The sequence below is a fragment of the Amblyraja radiata genome, chromosome 9, assembly GCF_010909765.2.
Source record: "Amblyraja radiata isolate CabotCenter1 chromosome 9, sAmbRad1.1.pri, whole genome shotgun sequence".
Classification (NCBI taxonomy): Eukaryota; Metazoa; Chordata; class Chondrichthyes; order Rajiformes; family Rajidae; genus Amblyraja; species Amblyraja radiata.
Window position 1 is genome coordinate 23693693 of NC_045964.1, and position 17293 is coordinate 23710985.

The following is a 17293-nucleotide window of genomic DNA, read 5'->3' on the forward strand; positions in this document are numbered from 1 at the left end:
ACAGTTTTGGTCTCCTAATCTGAGGAAAGACATTCTTGCCATAGAGGGAGTACAGAGAAGGTTCACCAGACTGATTCCTGGGATGTCAGGACTTTCATATGAAGAAAGACTGGATAGACTCAGCTTGTACACGCTAGAATTCAGAAGATTGAGGGGGGATCTTATAGAAACTTACAAAATTCTTAAGGGGTTGGACAGGCTAGATGCAGGAAGATTATTCCCGATGTTGGGGAAGTCCAGAACTAGGGGTCACTGTTTAAGGATAAGAGGGAAGTCTTTTAGGACTGAGATGAGAAAATCATTTTTTACACACAGAGAGTGGTGAATCTGTGGAATTCTCTACCACAGAAGGTAGTTGAGGCCAGTTCATTGGCTATATTTAAGAGGGAGTTAGATGTGGCCCTTGTGGCTAAAGGGATCAGGGGGTATGGAGAGAAGGCAGGGATGGGATACTGAGTTGGATGATCAGCCATGATCATATTGAATGGCGGTGCAGGCTCGAAGGGCCGAAGGGCCTACTTCTGCACCTATTTTCTATGTTTCTATGTTAAGGGGTTGGACAGGCTAGATGCAGGAAGATTGTTCCCGATGTTGGGGAAGTCCAGAACCAGGGGTCATAGTTTAAGGATAAGGGGGAAGTCTTTTAGGACAGAGATGAGAAAAACATTTTTCACACAGGGAGTGGTGAATCTGCGGAATTCTCTGCCACAGAAGGTAGTTGAGGCCAGTTCATTGGCTATATTTAAGAGGGAGTTAGATGTGGCCCTTGTGGCATGTTGGTTCAATGTCAAGGACAGTCACTCTTATCCTACCTCTGGAATTCAACACTTGGATCAATGTTTGAACTAAGTCTATGAAGCAGTCTGAAGCTGAGTAGATCTGGCAAAGCCAGAGTGCATTAGTGACTAGGTTATTGTCAAGTAGGTGCCACTTGGGACGGCCGTTGATGGGCTTCCATAGGTTTATTGATTATTGCGAACAGAGTGATTGGCTGGCAATTAGCTGGGTTGGATTGTTTTTTTATTTGTGACGAGGGCATGATGTCAATTTTCTACAAGGTTGGTTCGATATCAGTGTTGTAACCGCATTAAAAAAGTTTGTCAAGAGGCATGGTCAGTTATGGAGCACTAGTTTGCGATTCTACAACCTAATCTTGATATTGTCTCAGGTAGACACAAAATAATGGAGTAAATCAGCGGGACAGGCAACATGACTAGAGAGAAGGAATGGGTGACGTTTCGGGTCCAGCATTTTGTGTCTACCTTTGATTTAAATCAGCATCTGCAGTTCTTTCCTACATTAGATATTGTCTTGGCCTGTTGACTTTCCTGTATCCAGAGTTTAGTTCAGAGATAGAGCAGGGAATAAGCCCTTCATCCCACTCAGTCCACACCGACCATCAATCACCGGCTCACACTAGTTCTGTCTTATCTCACTTTTGCATCCACTCATGCACATTACAGGCAATTTACTGAGCTCAATTAACCTTTTAACCGGCTGGTCTTTGGGATATGGAAGGAAACTGATGCATCTGGAGGAAACTTGTGCGGTCACAGAGACAATGCGCAAAACTCCACACAGACATCACCTGAGGTCAGGAGGAAACTCGGGACTCCAGCACTGTGAGGCAGCAGCTCTACCAGCTGCACCATTATGTTACCACAAGGTGCTTCTTGACATTGTGTGAATCGCGAGTTGGCTTATGCGATGGTGGTAATCAGAAGAGGAGATGGATAATTCAATGGGAAGGGCAGGGGTTCGGCAACAGGAAGATCAGGGTCATCTCTGAAGAGCAACTTTCTCTTGTCTGAATTCGTTGCCAAGGTCAATACCAGGATGACCATCCCGTTCTGCTTTTTTCACTGCTTTAACATAGCTGCTATGCTATCAGCTGAGTGACCCACATTGCTGTTGATGTGGAGTCACATAGAGATAAATCAAGCAACGATGGTAGTTTTGTAAAAGGGATATTTTTTCCAGACAATCTGGTAGTTAGGTCATTGTTAGGAAGTCTGAGTGTTTCGTTTATAATTCCAGTCCATGAGCTGAATTTAAAGTCCGCAGCTCCAGCGGCAGGTTTTCAACTCGGATTCCTGGATTGGTAGTCCAGGCCTTGGTAACTTAATCACTGAGCTAACGTTGTGTCAGGAGAAGTGGATTCTGAAACTGGAGAGTCAGTGAATTCCACCACAGCCTCGGGGGAATTTAAACTAAAGTTATTCAGTCAATCTGGAATTTAAAATAAAATCACTCAGGGTGACTGTGCAACCAGCATATTACTATTTAATAAACCCTCTCAATTCATTACTATTCTCTGGTAAGTGGAATCTGCTATCCTTGCCCTGGCAACGGTAGCACCGTGGTGCAGCTTGTAGAGCTACCTACTCACAGCGCCAGAGGCTCGGGCTCGATACTGACCTTGTGTGCTGTTCTGTGTGGAGTTTTCATGTTTTCCCCGGACCATGAGAGTTTCCTCCAGGTGCCCCGGTTTCCCCCCACATCCCAAGGCTTTTAGAGGCACAGCTTGTAAACGGGCTCTTCAGCTCACCAAGTCCGCGCTGACCAACGATCAACCTGTACACTAGCACTATCCTTCATGCTTGGGGACAGTTTACAAGTTACAGAAACCATCTAACCTGCAGACGTGTACGTCTTTAGAATGTGGGAGGAAACCAGAGCACCCAGAGAAAACCCATGCGGTCACAGGGAGAATGTGCAAACTCTGTATGGACAGCAGCCATATAAACAGCAACTCAGAACCCGGGTAATCTGGCACTTTAAGGCAGCAATGCGGCCACTGTGCTGCCCGAGGTTTGTCGGCTAATTGGCCTGTGTAAATTGCACCTAGTGTGTAGGGAGTGGATGCAAATGTGAGATAACGTAGAACTAGTGTGAACAGATGATCGTTGGTCAGCATGGATCTGGCGGACCGAACGGCCCCATTTCCTAAACTGAAATACGGCTGACTCCTATCAAGATTCACATTTTGGGGATTGGAGAGAAAATTACAGCCTTGCCAGCAACATCCTTGTCACTGGATATTCAAATGAAGAAGCTGTCACGGGTCGGGATTAAGGGATGGATAATCTATTCTCATCCCGTTATCTAGTATTCAATGCCTTGCCGTGTAATTACTGATAATGCTGCCCATGAAATGTGCAACATGTACTAGCTCAAATCTTGTGGACCAGTGCTTTCAGCTGCTGAAAATAGAGAAGCATGTTTTTTTTTTTAGTTGCATCAATCCAGTATTTTAGGATTAAAACAATTGTAAAATCTGAAATTTGGAAAAATACCGGGAGATATTTTTAAATGTAAACTTCCCGGCAGAAAACCAGGAAATAGGTAATTCCCCTTCCGAGGCTGAGGGGCCACAATTTGCCAAGAGCAACTTGATAATTGCTGCAGATATTTCTTGGTTTACCAGGAATTCCCTTCGTTTTGCTTGGAAAAAACAATTTGCTCCTTACTGCCCATGATCCAGAAACATGAATTGTGTTCATAGGAGTTTTAATTTGTCCTTGTACTTCACGACTTTACACTTCAGTCTTTACACGTTATACTTGCATTTTAAGATAAGCTATACCTCTCATTTGTTTTTGTATCAAGAAAATGTCATGTAATTGGGGAAACTAGCAGGTCAGGCAGTTTGAACATGTATTAATGAAGCCTGTGGAAGAAATCCTTATTGCACGATCAACTGCTTCCTTCTGGTATGCATTCAAACTTTGAGGGGAACAAAGGTGAGTTTTATTGGAATGGCGGTGAATGACAGCAGTGTTTTTGCCTGACAGTGCCGCTTCTATGGGGAATGTGTTGTGATAAAGGATGGCATTGTAATTCTGAGTGCACCGGGGACTTCTGCTGCCAAACGCCCGCTGTGTCACTGCTCTGAAACCTGCAGACACAAAGGGGACAAGTAGAGTGGCAGCTGACATCCCCAGGCTATGGAGGATAGTCAGTATTTCGAGGGTATCCATTGTTTGCTGTTATGTCGTGGAACATGGAGCACAGCAAAGACTTGTGAGATAGGCTAACTGGTGAGTGCAATGCACGAGAGAATGCTTGAGTTTTGTTTTGAGCTCTTGTTCTTGAATATTGTAAATTCCAATCATTAGGCCCAGCTTGGATGACATGCTTGTTTTATTTTTCTGTGACATGACCATTGATTTCCTCAAGTTAGTTAGAGTAAGAAATGTTTTATTAAGAATGCTCTCCAGATTCACAGCGGTCAACAATGCATCTGTTGTGGTTTGGTAAGAAAATAACTATCAAGATAGCATTTCTCAAGCTCAGAGGCCCATGTGAAGAACAACTCCCTTGAAGCCCTTTCCCACGATACGAGTTCATTCCAAGAGTTCTCCCGAGTTTGCCCTGATTCGAACTCGGAGATTTATGGTAATGGCCACTTGTCGGTACTCGTGGCTCTCGTGGACATTTTTCAACAAGTTGAAAAATCTTCACGAGTCTTCCCGTGCTTACCTGCCATTAGCGAGTCTTCCCGAGTACCTGCTGTTAGCGTTACGAGCCGCTAAGAGTCGTCTCCGAGCTCCGACGTACCCACTACGTTCATTTTCCGTGCTTACCACGAGTTTGATTTTTTTTAAACTCGGGAGAGCTCTTGGAATGAACTCGTACCGTGGGACAGGGCTTTTAAGTTGCTGTTCACAGGCATGAGTGCCTTGAGCTCAAGTTTAATGCAGTCCACAAAGCCAAATTGTAATCCATGTACGGCAACAGATTTAAATGCTCAGTTTATGCTTTGCAAAGAAGATTGCTAATTTCAATCCATAATCTGGTTATTTTAGCTATATGTTCTCATCTTGGGTCTGTTGCTTTGGATTCATTCGCTGAATATTCTTTGACTGTGCAATCTGAAAGTTGCACACGCAGCAAAAATGAAATTATCGTTGTACCTTGCAGCATAGCGGGCTGAACTGATGTGCCGTTCACTGCAGCTTTTTGAAGATTCTGACACCTAACAAAAGTGATGGGCCTTCTGAGATTTATACTGGCAAAAATAGGGCCCTTCACATAAATTACCTATGTGAAGAAAATACCACTGCCAACATCTTTTGCTGAACTCCCTGCATGATAAGGAAGATCAAACGAACAAGTTTTTCCTGAATGTATTGTAACAATTACAAGGGGAAAATATTGTGTGACCTCTTCAATGTTTGCCAATGATATACCACAGTTACTTTTCTGGAGTCCTTCATGTGTTAATTAGCACTGTGTGAGTTTGGAAAAGATCTAAAACGTACATTCCTCCAGGCCATGATATTGAGTAGGTATTTGAAAAACAAAGTCCATGCATACGTCAGGGACCATCTCTTCTAAGATAGACACAAAATGCTGGAGTAACTCAGTGGGTCAGGCAGCATCTTTGGAGAAAAGGATTAGGTGATGTTTCGAGTTGAGACCTTTCTTCAGACTGAGACTCGGGGAGAGGACAACTCGAGTATGAAACAATTCAGAACAAATCAGAGCCGGCACTGATGACCAAGGAAAGATGGATCCCACAATGGTCCATTGTTGGCTGTGGAAGAGGTGATAATGAAGGGATATGTGGATGCGGACAGTGAAACACCTCTTCCACAGCCAACAATCGACCATTTTGGGCTGTAAACTAAACTGTCAGGTGGAGAACTCAATTACAGCACCGTCATTGTCGCAAGCTTTTGATGTAACTGAGGGTCTGAAGTACTCTCAGGATGACTAAATGTTTTAGCTCTGACAATGACCGATATGTGCTGCAAACTAATACTGATAAAGCAATATTGATGAAGCATTTAAATCACAGCTCTTGTGTTGAAGTGTCTGAATTGTATATGTGAAGATCGGCTGCTTGAAAGATGAAGATTTAATTAAAATAAATTTGAATGTTGTGTGGAAGAATAAATCTTTGAGCTTGTTGTGGAGAGGTGAGTGAAGTGGACTATAAGCTTTATGTAAACGATAGACACAAAGTGCTAGAGTAACTCAGCAGGTCAGGCAGCATCTCTGGAGGTTAAAGGACAGGTAACATTTCAGGTCGGGATCCTACTTGAGACTGGGAATCTGAAGTCTGGACATAGATTCCAAACTGAAACATTCCCTATTCTTTCCCCTCTAAAGATGCTGCCCGACCCGTTTAGTTACTCCAGCACTTTGTGTCTATGTTTGGTATAAACCAGCATCTGCGGTTCCTTGTTTCTACATGTAAACTTTATACATTTTGCTGCCTTTTGAAGATGAATTATTTTGAAAATGTAAAAGATTTTGGGAGAAAACTCCTTTTTGTAAAATGGATCGAGTGAGTCTGACAGCCTTATGGATTTGCGGACCACAGTTGTCAAGAATGGATCAACATTTTATCGTTCACTTTGCTGGGATGCTGTGGGAGGACCTTGAGATCGTAAGATTAGCACTTCAAGAGAGTTTGTTCGGTTCAATGGTTTCCCCTGGTGTTAAAACCACACAGTGGTGTTTCTCCAGATCTGTTGCTGCAAACAACATTTTGCTATATTAATCAGTAAGGAAGGCAGATGATATGTTAGCCTCAAGTATAAGAAGATTTGAATGCAATAATAGAGATGCCTTGCTCCATCTGTACAATGTGTCCCGAACTGGGGTATGCAGTTTTAGCTTAGTAAATATGTTCTTGCATAGCGATAAAGATTTACTTAGCTAATTACATGGATGGAAGGACTAATGGGAAATAAATTGGGTTGAGCAAGCTGATATTCACTGGGGATTAGAAGAATGAGAGGGTGGGGCTCATAGAAACCTGTAAAATTCTAACAGGACTAGTTGGATGAGATGTAGGGAGGTTGTTCCCCATGGTTGGAGAAACCAAAACAAGATCCCATTGCCTCAGATGCCAGGTAAGCTGATATCAGGAGGAATTCTTTATCTCTGAAAGTGGTGAACCTGTGGAATTCTCTATTGTGGAGGTCAGTCACTAAATGCAGTCAAGAAGAAGATAAATACATTTCTTAAACAAGTGATCATGAAGTGTGGTGAGAAAGCAGGAAGGGAGTACTGAACTAGATAATAAGCAATCATCGTATGGAATTGCAGAACAGTAATGGAGCAGCTTAATTTTAATATTCCTTTCTGTCAATGTAAAGGGCCTGTCCCACTGCGGGAACCTAATTTGCGATTTTAGAAGAGTTTTCGCTCGATTTAAACTCGCAGCATGGTCGACACATGGTCCTCGGAGGTCCTCGGAAGTCACTAACTCTCCTTCATGCTTGAAGGAAGTTTCCGCATACTCGCGGTCTCAGTTTGGTCGAGGAAAAATTGGTTGGCATGGTTCTTTTGAACTCGTAGTGCAGTGGAGTGGGGTCGCTATGTAGTTATAGGCAGTCGAGGTAGCTGTAGGCAATCTCCTTTGTTGACCGGGCATTTTATTTGGCTCATTGGAGTTTTCAGAACCAAGGAAAACTGACCGGTAATGTTAAATGCCCGCTAAACTTTATTAAAAGTTGTCTGGCTTCTTAAAACTGTCTCCACTCCTTCTCCACTCCTTCTCCACTCCTTCTCCACTCCTTCTCCCCCCCCCCCCTTCTCCCTCCTACTCTCCCCTTCTCTCCCCCCTTCTCTCTCTACCCCCCCCCCCCCTCCCGTACACTGTGCCAGCCGTCTTTAACCTTCCTGTTCATCGCGGGTGTGAATTTCAGGCAGCGCTCCCCCGCTTTCCCTGGCCCGTGCGTGCGTGCGTGTGTGCGTGTGTGTGTGTCGCGGTTTCATCGCTGATGGTCGATCAAGCTCAAGGTTTTTCAAGCGAGTGCCCTCGAGCTTGAAGGTCGAAGACAGTTGCTGAAAAGTGGGACAAGCCCTTTACAGGTCATTCTATGGCTATATACTGTAGACTTGGAGACTGCAGTCGCTGGTCTAATGCTCAATGAGCTGATGACAACAATGACCATCCAATAACTGGAAATAATACCCATGGACCTGCAAAGACAGAATGCTGCACCCATTATGCTTCAGTATATTCAAATGAATTTTAATCTCCGGGTAACAGATGTGGCTAGGATGAAGATGAAGTGTGGTTGTGATTTTTTTCTCCGTGATCAAAATACAGGCTGGGACTTGCATTTGTGTACATATATCATTTACCCAAGGGTTACAGTGGAACCAGAATGCAGAATATTGTTTAGAGAAGGTGATAGAGAGGCAAAGCATAAAATAGTTATGTGAATTTAAATTTTTCAACGGTTTTAGTTATGGTTCCATAAATGTTTAACTTAAAATACTAAATGCTGTTTTTTATTGTCTTAAGTTATTCTTAAAAGTTGCTTAAAGGTCATGGACAATGAATCAATAATATTTACACGGTTTAAAGAGATTAGCAATTAGAGTCAAGAGATAAGTGATCTATTCAGGCTTGGAATGCAATACGCAGCTTTGGTAACAATATTTTTGACTGTGAGTAAAATATGAACATCATTTGACCTTTACCCTACAATCAATTGCTTCCATGCCTCGTAAATATGCAGCCTTGAAATTAATGGTTATCGGATAGCAAACTGTGCTGCTGGATTTCTCAGCACTCGTTCAACTTGCTCTGTTTCGGTTGAACCTGTTTTGGAATCTTCTGTGTTGGAATTAAACCTCCTTGATATTTATTCACCCCCCATGTCAGTGCCATGTTTCCTGTTCACTGTATAATTACAGATGAATTCAATCTTATACAAGAAGAACACAAGGAAATAGGAGCGGGGAAAACCACCTGACCCTTCAACTCTGGATCCATTCAGTACCATAATGGCTGATTTATCATGGGTCTCAACTTATCCTTGGCTTCCAATCACCAGAGTCCTGTAAACTTTCAGGAAGTTATTTACCTCCATTTTATATACTTCTAATGACCAGGCCACCACAACTTTCTAGGTTACAGAATTGTACAGATTTATTATCCTCCTCGAGAAGGGTGCAACATTTGAATTACTGTCGATAGACACAAAGTGCTGAAGTAACTCAGCAAGTCAGGAGGCATCTCTGGAGATAAAGGATGGGTGACGTTTTGGGTCGCGATCCTCCTTCAGCCTGAAAGTAGAGGAGAGGGAACTGGAGGTAAGAAAAGGCCAGAACAAAGCAGGGCCAGCACCACATGAGCAAGGAAGGGTGGAACCCATAATGGTTCACGTTGGCTGGGGAAGAGTTGATAATGAAGAGATACAAGGATGCGAACAGTGGAACTTAGAGGACGACTAGAGTGGGGGAAGGGAGGAGAGAGGGAATACAGGGTTACTTGAAATTAGAGGAATCAATGTTCACATCGCTGGGTTGAAAACTTCCCAAGCAATATGTGAAGTGTTGTTTCTCCAGTTTGCCACTCCAGTTCCAAAGTTTATATGGGAATGGGAAGGGGAATTAAAATGTTTGGAAACCGGGAGAAAGTGTCGACCAAAGCGGACTGAGTGTAGGTGTTCATCTTACCAGTCCAGCCTGCGCTTGGTCACGCTGATATCTAGAAGTCTGTTGCATTGACAAATGGAAGTGACGCAACCAATGCGAGGTGGTTTAACTTCCTTTCTCTGACTCTCCCTAACCTAGACAAGACATATATAAATATCCCCCATCCCCCTCCCCTTCCACCTACATTCGTTCCTCTAGATTCACAATTTGTAACTTTAAAGGGCCTGTCCCACCAGCAGGCGATAGCATGCGTCTAGCGCGACCAAACGTGGTCGCTTGAGGCGTACGGCCTCACGGGGCTGGTCCCACTTCGATCGGCGGAGGCGTATGGAGTTGTGCGGGGCTGTTCCCAACATCGCGAGGGGCTCCAAAAATCCTGCACTGTCCGAAAATCCCGCGCGACAACGGCCTGTCGGCCCGCAGCCGCATTGAGGCCGTACGCAGCGTCTTGATGGCGTACGCAGCGTCTTGATGGCGTATGCCTAGCGCATGCCGTTGCGTGATGACGTCACCGCCCAACGCCGTGCAACGTCCAAATTCAGTCGGCCCGCCTCCTGCCCAGCTGATTGGTGAGTTTGATGTCAGGACCAGCCCCGCACAACTCCACACGCATCCGTGGTTCGAATTGGGATCGGCCCCGCAAGGCCGTACGCCTTAAGCGACCACGTTTGGTCACGCTAGACACATGCTATCGCATACAGATGTGACAGGCCCTTTATTCTTTTGTCTCACACCGTATGTCTTTTCATCTCTGGCCACCACCTGTCTTTCAAAACCCCAGCTCACATGTATTAAACTATCACCTGCCAAGCATTGTCTCATCTCTTCCAGCTTTCTTTCCCCTCCTCTTACAATCGGTCTGAAGAAGGGTCCTGACCCAAAACATCACATATCCATGTTTTCCAGCTTTGTTGCGTGACCTGCTGAGTTACTCAAGCACTGTGTCTTTTGTTCTGGGTACATGGTGAGGTGAATGAAAACCATTGTATTTAAAGGATCTTTGGTTCTCACATTGCTCGTTTGCTTCTGCCTGCAGCATCTTTTTTTCATTTCCATATGAACCTTTCAACCTTCTTTCCAAATGTTTCAGATCCAATTTGATCCAATAATTATATTCTGGATGTAGCCTGAGACTTCTGCACGTACAGAGATAAAGAAACTCCCTGTTATGGAGACAAAATGGGCCCAGAATTAACCATTATTGTGGAATCATTGTTGAGAGTTTATTGATGAGATATTTCAACCTTCATGATCTGTGCATGTTCCAATGTTATTATGGTGTTCTATATGGTTAAATTGAAGTGAATTAAAAACTCTTTGTTTCTGCTTTATTGTTGCTGCCTCTAACAAGGGAGGATTTTAAATTAATTGTTCTTTATCATCTACGGCACTGAGTAAAAATTGGAATGTGCACATATGAGTAAGTAGAAATCACATCAAATTTTGTAAATAACTATTTTTTTTAAAACGTTATATTTTGTCATCTTTGTGGTACAACTTCATGCACGGAAATACAATAGTTCAAGGACCTGGTTGTGAGCCACCCCAGGGTTATAAGCCATTGGAAACTCATCTTTGCCTTGGACAGCTGTTTTCAGAGAAGTTCAGAGTAGATTACTGTCATTGCTACCATGAAGTTTGTTTTGTTTGTACTTGCTTTGTCTGTGAAACTTTGGCTCACATGTTGTCAAATTGCCAAAGGCACAGTTTGAGTTCTATATTTAGTCGACATTAAGTGATTCATAAATTAAATTGTAATTGGTTCCAGTAATTTCCCTTATCCACATCAAAGAAGGGGGTCCATCGCACCTTGATGTTCGCACAGTGAACAGCTGGATTACTCATAGCAACTTTCAGATTTCAGTGCAAAGATGTGCATGTGTAGAAACCCTGAGAGTGTTGTCTGTTTCATAGATACTGAACATTTCACAACCATTATTGTCATGAAATCTGTGGTGTTTAATTTTCACATGCTTTGTCTGTGGAACTTTGCATGAAATTCCATCATATTGACAACAGCACAGTTGCCGGTCAGTTGCATGGTCTACATTAGACATCTCTGAGTGGGATTGCTTTGTGATGCTTTGTGTTAACCCATTTAATGATGTGGACATGGTGGTTGGTTACTTAATGAAATTAGAAAATAAATTCTCCTGAGTCTCGCAGAAGACACATTATCGGTTTCCAATTAAAAGCATACTGTGACCAGTTTGATATCCTACTGTGCTCTTATTTAAAAAAATATTAGAAGCTATTTTCTGCTTCCTAATCAACCAAGGTACAGATGTTAATTTGACGAAATGATTTTTCTGCGTACTGATGAATTCTGAATGATAAATATTGACAAGTGGATTCTTGCAGGGGAACCTCTGTCGTTCTCTTGTGATTGAGATAATAATTGAAAATGGTCCTGGGTTCACAGCTTTGTAATTCAATAATATTGTCAATTTCCTAGTTAGGTGCCTGTAAATGAAACGGTGTAGTAATAAGCAGAATTTTTTTTTTTTGATTTTGAAGCTCTGCGAAATGATTTTCGGATCATGTGTATTGAAAGGAGCTGTTAATTAAATATTCAAACTCATTCTCGCAGCCCCAAGTAAAACAGCTTTCTCACATATCTGTTCAGTGACTCCTCTTAACATTTTGGTGAATTTGTTTTGTCAGTGAGGTAGAAGGAAAATATATTCAGCCTTCCTAAATTTTTTAGCAGTGGATGTTGTGTTTGTTCTCTGTGTGTCAAGCTTGTCTTCCCAGATGCTGCTCCTCGAGGAATAGTTCAGAAATACAGCGCGGAAGCAGGCCCTTCAGCCCACTGAGTCGACACCGACCAGCGATCCCCAAACTAACACTATCCTACACACTAGAGACAATTTACAATTTTACATGCCAATTTACCGATTAACCTGTATGTCTTTGGAATGTGGGAGGAAACCGGAGAAAACCCACGCAAGTCACGGGGAGAACATACAAACTCTGTACAGACAGCACCCATAGTCAGGATTGAACCCGGGTCACTGGCGCTGAAAGACAAAAACTACTGCTGCGCCACCGTGCCATTGTCAAGGATAATGGAGTTCCATAAATCTTTTAAAGGGAATGCAATAACTGTTGAACAAGCTCCGTGTAGAGTGTCTGTAAGAAAAATCTGTTTCTGGTATATGACAATGTTAGCCACCTGTCAGAGCCACCCATATTCACCTGCCAAGTTGAGTTCATTGATATATACAAAGAAAATCTTGCAATAGCATTACAGGCTCACAGAACAGAAACCCCCCCATAAATTAAACACATTCTACAAGACAGTGAAAAGAAAAAGACTGCAAGAAAAAAACACATTAGTGCAAAAACACTCAAGTAGAAGAGAAGGTCCACAGTAATATGAGAGGAGAGCCGTTGTGTTCCTTTGCTGAGGTCGGATTTGGGGTTGTCCAGGTCGGTTCAAGAACCTGATAGTTGTTGGAAAGTAGCTGCTTCTGAACCCAATGGTGTGGGGCTTAAGGCTTCTGTACTCGTATCTGACGGTAGCAGCGAGAAGAGGACATAGTCCAAACGGTGAGGATCCTTAATGAGAGATGGCAGCTTCATGAAGCATTGCCTTCCGTAGATGCTTTTGGTGGTACCCGTGATGGACCAGGCCGAGTCCACTACTCCCTGCAGCCTCTTGTGTTCCAATGCATTGGAATTGCTTTACCAGGTCATGATGCAGGATACTTTCTACAGTGCTGGTGCAGATGTTTGTCACAGTATTTGGTGACATGCCCAATCTCTTTAATCTTCAAAGAAAGTAGAGGCTCCAGGGAGTCTTCTTCATGATTACAGATCAGGTCATCAGAGGTCATTACAGGCTCAGCAAATTGAATAGAATAGAATAGCCTTTTATTGTCATCCAGACCGAAGTCTGAACGAAATTTAAGCAGTCATACATATAATATAATACAATACAATAAAAAACAACAATAAACACATATTAATATCCACCACAGTGAGTCCACCCAACATCTCCTCACTGTGATGGAGGCAAAAGTCTTAGGGCTGCAGTCTCTTCCCTCCTCTTCTCCTTCTGCGCTGAGGCGATACCAGTCACTGAGGCTGAGCCAGTTTATTTGAGGGATTTGCTGAGCCAAGTTTGATGGACTACTCCAGTGCTTTGAGGTGAATTATTCAGATCTCCAAAAACGTATAGGAAGTAGGAATCTGCTCAGTGGACCATGGGAGGAAATTTGAGATGTTGCCCTGAAACATTATTTTCTTCAATGGAAAGGAGTCAGTGCATTAAAGGTAAAGTTTATCATTGATGTTTGTTGTCCCGAGATAGTGGTCCTGAGTTATCGGGAGTTTTCCAATGTCTCATCATTGTACTTTCATCTTAAGCTGTGTAAAGTCAGCTCAACTGCAGACTGCATTGTCTTGATGACACTTGATTTTGTTTGGTAATCTGTCCTTAATGTATATTGTTTTCTAAGCACTATTATTGTTATTTCGAGGAAATGCTATGGAATTCTGATCATATTTGTGTTCATCTTTATTTGATTGTGTTTGGATTTTGAAGATTGGGATTTAGAAAAAAATACTCTGGTGAGTTTTCTGACGTGGTATAAATTGGTGTGAAATGAGAAGATGTAAATGAGGGGAGGGCCGTCAGAGAGTGAGGAGGGCCATCGGCGGAGTGCGGTGGGGGGGGGGGGGGGGGGAGGGCGCCACTGAGAACTAAGGGGGAGACCCGGTGGGGAGGAGGAAGCTGCAGCAGGCAGTAGATAGGACTGTTCAGTGAACTTTTGTAACTTTGTCGGCAGCAAAATGTGGCGACACTTGTGTATAACCTTGGTGAGATCTGCCGTGTAAATATTGCTGATCCCAAATAGTTCTTGAGAAGGTGGTTGTCTTGAGCCATGACAGTCCTTCCAATGAAGGTGCTTCTACTGTCCTATTGGGCAGAGAGTTCAAGGATTTAAACTCAATTTCAATGGAAGAATTGTGATATAATTTCAAAATAGTATAGCATGCAACAGGAAGGGAAACCTTCAATAGACAATAGGTGTAGGAGTAGGCCATTCGGCCCTTCGAGCCAGCACCGCCATTCAATGTGATCATGGCTGATCATCCCCAATCAGTACCCCGTTCCTGCCTTCTACCCATATCCCCTGACTCCGCTATTTTTAAGAGCCCTATCTAGCTCTTCTTGAAAGCATCCAGAGAACCTGCCTCCACCGCCCTCTGAGGCAGAGAATTCCACAGACTCACCACTCTCTGTGAGAAAAAGTGTTTCCTCGTCTCCGTTCTAAATGGCTTAAGGGCCTGGCCCACGAGCATGCGACTCCATGCGGCAAGCGCGACCTAATGTGGTCGCTTGAGCCGTACGGTGCCGGTCCCACTTCGATCGCCGGAGTCGTATGGAGTTGTGCGGAGCTGGTCCCAACATCACGCGGGGCCACGAAAAACTGACCGTGTTCAAAAATTCCGCGCGGCAATGGCCTGCCTCGACGCCGTACGTCACGCGCGAACTTCCCGTGGACTTCGCTCGAGCTTCATGTCACTCACTTGACCTCCACGCGGCCCCCGCTTCTGGTTTGGTCGCGCTTGCCGCATGCAGTCGCATGCTCGTGGGACAAGCCCTTTAGGTCGCGCTTGCCGCATGGAGTCGCAAGCTCGTGGGACAGGCCCTTTACTCCTTATTCTTAAACTGTGGCCCCTGGTTCAGGACTCCCCCAACATCGGGAAACTCTAGCGTGTCCAAACACTTAACAATCTTATTTGTTTCAATGAGATACCCTCTCATCCTTCTAAACTCCAGAGTGTACAACCCCAGCTGCTCCATTCTCTCAGCATATGACAGTCCCGCCATCCCGGGAATTAACCTTGTAAACCTACGCTGCACTCCCTCAATAGCAAGAATGTCCTTCCTCAAATTAGGGGACCAAAACTGCACACAATACTCCAGGTGGTGTCACTAGGGCTCTGTACAACTGCAGAAGGACCTCTTTGCTCCTATATTCGATTCCTCGTGTTATAAAGGCCAACATGCCATTCGCTTTCGTCATTGCCTGCTGTACCTGCATGTTTACTTTCGTAGACTGATGTACAAAGACCCCCAGATCCCGTTGTACTTCCCCTTTTCCCAACATGACGCCATTTAGATAGTCATCTGCCTTCCTGTTTTTGCTACCAAAGTGGATAACCTCACATTTATCCGCATTGAACTTCATCTGCCATGCATCTGCCCACTCCCCCAACCTGCCCAAGTCACCTTGCCTTCAGGTGGTGGATATCCCATTCATCTGCTGCCATCATCTTCTTTGAAGCTAAAGGTCACAAATTTGGGAGGATGTCAGAGTAGCCTTGGTGAAGTAATTGCAGTGCATTTTGTGGACAGTGCACGTTGCAGCCACTGTACACTAGTGATGGGTTGGAATGAATCGTGGATAGGTTAACAATAAAGCGGGCTACTTACTTAAGTTAGAATTAGATGAATCCAACCAAGTGAATAACTATGCACTTGACATACCTCGTGGATAGTGGAAGAGATTTTGGATGTCAGGAGGGAATCACTTACTGCAGGGTATGACATGAAATATATGTCAGCTTTAAGCTGCTTTAACTGAAGAAGTAAAGTCGCCTTTCCATGTTCTCCAGAGATGCTGCCTGACTTACTGAGTTACTCCAGCACTTTGTGCTTTGTTCTACAGTCTAGCATCTGCAGTTCCTTGTTTCTCCAAGCTGATTTTATTGTTGGCTGAAAGATATATGCTGGCCTGGACATGAAGCAAACTCTCTTTTTCAAAATACCATGGAATCTTACAATCACGCCATACACCATCCAACAATCTGTCAACTTTCAATGCACATTTGACAAAATACACCTCAGACTTCATTACTAAAATTGGCATTAATAAAATTACAACAAATGGATTAAAGAGCCATTGGCAGGGTGGCGTGAATTTGCCAAGGAACCAAAGCAAAAATGAGTGGTGTCATAATTAGTTAGATGGTGGAAGATATATCGTAATGACTAAGGGGCCATTCATTAGCCTTCTGTTCTTGTGAATGAGGTGAATCGCATTTTAGATCATCCCCACAGGAGTAACCAGTGTGTTGGTGTGACCTAAAAGGCTAATTAATGAAGGCAGGAAGAAATGGATGAATATGTTGTACCATTTGTAAGGCAACAGAGAAAGATCAGGATAGTGGTTTGAGTGGCTGAAAAACGTCCTTCCTATTTGCTCATTCTGGTCAGCACTAGAGAAACAGTGAACTCCTTTTCAGTTAACAACTTAATAGTTGAGCAGATACTGACTTGTAAAGCCTTTGGTATCTGATCAAAGGTTATATCTGTTAATTTATAACTTTTATTGTGGTAAGGTATCTTGGGAAATAGATGACATTTCTTTCAAAGCTGACTTACATACTTCATTGCATAAGTTACTGGTTTGCTTTGCTTGCCATGTCTCAACAGTTTTCAGTTCTCTATTCAGAACTATTCAGCATGTGTCAATTTTCAGTTTGTAGAACATAAAATAGGTGTTTATTCAAAGTCCAAACAATTCCAGATGCTGAAATAAAAACAGAAACCGTTGAAGCCATTTTTGTGGCATCTGTGATGGGAATAACAATTACCTGTTCAGCTCAAGAATCTTTGGAATAGTTATTCCTAAAAAAAAACTTTTATTGGTATGATTGTCCAGTATAACCATTTATATAATTATGTGTTGGTTCGTGAGGTTGGGCTCATGATTTGAGTGAACCAACTTGTGGGTTGATAATATTAAATGTGAACATATTATCACCCGTGGGTAATCAGGGTATGTGTACTCTTTCATTCTCATTCTCTTAATTCTTTTTCCTTCTTTGTGCCCTCTTCATTTTCTTCTCACCTGCCATCGTCATTTTT

General features: G+C 43.3%; 1 protein-coding gene across 4 annotated transcripts in view; it reads left to right on the forward strand.

Moving 5' to 3' along the window:
- The window catches only part of fut8 (fucosyltransferase 8), a 632584-nt gene that overhangs the window by 326355 nt on the left and 288936 nt on the right, over window positions 1-17293 (forward strand). The window contains exon 1 of one of the 4 annotated variants that reach the window (XM_033026882.1): window positions 10780-10828. The exons of the other annotated variants lie outside the window; for them this stretch is intronic. The gene's annotated coding sequence lies outside the window, so the exon portion shown is untranslated. Of the gene's footprint in view, window positions 1-10779; window positions 10829-17293 lie in introns of those variants that run through there. 4 annotated transcript variants of the gene reach the window in all.